The sequence below is a fragment of the Phocoena phocoena genome, chromosome 6 (assembly GCF_963924675.1).
Source record: "Phocoena phocoena chromosome 6, mPhoPho1.1, whole genome shotgun sequence".
Classification (NCBI taxonomy): Eukaryota; Metazoa; Chordata; class Mammalia; order Artiodactyla; family Phocoenidae; genus Phocoena; species Phocoena phocoena.
In genome coordinates this window covers 39,147,718-39,150,244 of record NC_089224.1, presented here as the reverse complement: position 1 = coordinate 39,150,244, position 2,527 = coordinate 39,147,718, and the positions used below count along the sequence as shown (strand labels likewise).

The 2,527-nt window shown below is 39.7% G+C and overlaps 1 pseudogene; it reads right to left on the bottom strand.

Annotated features, from left to right (window-relative positions):
• Window positions 1-574: 574 nt before the first annotated feature.
• On the bottom strand, window positions 575-1,200 carry LOC136125034 (BTB/POZ domain-containing adapter for CUL3-mediated RhoA degradation protein 3 pseudogene; annotated as a pseudogene).
• Window positions 1,201-2,527: the final 1,327 nt, after the last annotated feature.

Genomic DNA, 2,527 nt, shown 5'->3' with positions numbered 1-2,527 from the left:
AAAAGCTAGTTTGTTGGGGCTTGAAAGCTGTGAAACTATTTTGGATTTTTTAATAGCTCCTTAGTTAAGAACGAACAGATAGTTCCAAAAGGTAGTAAACACCATCAACAAAATACTGCACAGAAAAGGTCTTATGTACAGCTTACATCCATTCACACTTTCTCCTCTGAAAACTGGAATACCCTGGCTCCAAGTATTCTCACTTGAAAAAAGAGAACTCAGATGGACTTATACATCAATGGGGAGATGCACTCACCTTGGGTAAAGACAGAACTAAAAGAAAAGTTTTATCAAGCAAACAAGGAAACTAGTAATATGGCTCATTTTAAAAGATGACTTCTAGACTCAGTGGAAAGGAAAGGTGCCCAGGAGCCTGCCAGGAGCACAGCAGGGTGGCTGGGCAGTAGGGAGTACAGCTCAGTTCTGCTGCCAGTTCAGTGGTGGTGTCTAGCCCGGCAGCCAGGTGCGTGATGTAAATACAAGCTACCCCCGTTCTCATCCTCCTCCAGATGGTGGAGTCTTTGGCTGCCCCACCTGTGGACTCTAGGAGTACATAATTAAATTCCTGGCTATCCTAGACTTCAATGGGCAAAGTATTCAGTCTCTCTTCATAAGTCCAGGCTTAAGGGAATTCTACTTTGGTCTGTTTCTTCACAGTGGTGTAGAGGATGAACATATAACAAAACCAGCATCTTGTAGCCTTGATCCTAAAAGGATTAAGAGCAAAGTTTGTCCTCAGTAACATCTTTTATGAATAGGACCTTCCACCAAAGCTCAGGGACAGGTTGTCAAAACAATTGAGGTTTTCAACAAAGTGTTGTCAGATATGCTGGTATGTGAATAGTCGTTGCTACTTCTGTTATACAAATTATACAACGAGCTTATTTGAAGTTGCTGTAAGTTTTCCTTCTTCTTTGGAAGCGGTGATATCGGAACCTTTGCAGCGAGGCTCGTTTTGTTTCATAGGCCTGCCTGGCACTTGTCTGTGAGGCCCTGAACCTTGGCCTCTGTCAACAGCTTCTCCATTTCCTCGTGGCTCTCAGGCAATGAGACTGCTGCATCATAAAGGCAGTTGAGTATCTTACGTAAGTGATTCCTGCATTGTTTATTTGCATTATAGAACATATTTCTTTTAGTGTCAAAGTATAATCCATATCTAATAGTGAATAGTATTTTTGCAAACTGCAAAAACAAACCCATCGATGAGTTCATTAGTCTTAAATAACTAGGTAACTGGTGTTTTAGATGCTCTGTGTCGTGTAAAAATCCTTGGTGACTTGTTAAATACATGTTTAAAATGTTTTAATCACATCAGTAAAAAGTTGCTTGGTGTTTTTGTATGAATGGAGAACAGATTTTTTTGTTATTTTACACTATTTCAAATAACGAAATATCTGACACGTTTTCAGAAGTAAATTAGATTTAAATAATAAAGGAAGCTTATTGTTTAAGCTGTTTTCTCCTCAGAATATACAGTAGGTCAGCGTGGGCTACAAAACAAGGAGCTGTGTAACGCAGTTCTCCAGGGAAGTGGGTTTAATGACCTAAATAATAACAAATGGTAATTAGCATACTAGCCATCTGTGGATAAATACATGCTTTTGAAGTGCTTAAGGGCACTAGAGCAGCCTGTTCACTTAACTAGTTTAAAGATTCCCTCCCAAAGCCTTGTTTGTACCACTAATTTATACCCTATATGGAAAAAGGAAGAATTTCAGATATAAAGATAACATGATTTTAGGCCACACATTTCACAGAGTGGATCCTAAACCCATGGATTACCATAATGGAAATAGGAAAATTTAAAAGAATGAAAAATAAAGCTGAATAATTTGGACTCCAAAGTAGAATATGGCTGTTCTCTGCAAACAGATCCCTTGGAGCTTGTTGAGCTTTCTGGATAAGGAAATTACATGCAGTACGTTTTATTTACTTGGGCATGGCAGTACCTAGGGGGGCACGCATTTTCATATTTTCTCCTAATGTATTGAACTATATGCTTTGTAGCAGACCTCAGAGAGCTGGCAGAGCGGAAAGCCAAGGTTAGTTGTACAATCCTTTTTGTGACAGCAACACAGTGTGAAAAGACATCTGTGTTGACATTGCCAAGTGTGTGCTACATGATCAAACCCTTCATAGTTAAGCTTACTCCCAGAAGACATAGATTTCTCAACACAATAAGTAGCCAGGTGCCCACAAACCCTGAGATCCTAAAAATTCTGGCCAAGTTGATTTAATTCTGTGGTCTCCTGCTGAAAATTGTGTTGATTCACATTCGTGGCATGATGACGGGGGACTGGAGGAGGGGAGGGCATCGGGGTGAATAGGGCTTGATGTGTTTGCTCTCCAATCAGTGTTACTCAATCAGTGTGCGTAACAATTAGCATCTTACTAGGGTGTTTGCTTTCTTCTCTTTTCGTACTGCATAATTTGGTACTTTATTATATCACCTCATGTTCTTTAGCTGCTTCATGTAGCATTCATTTGGAAGTCACTTCTCAGAAAAACTGAAAAAGAAAACTCTAGC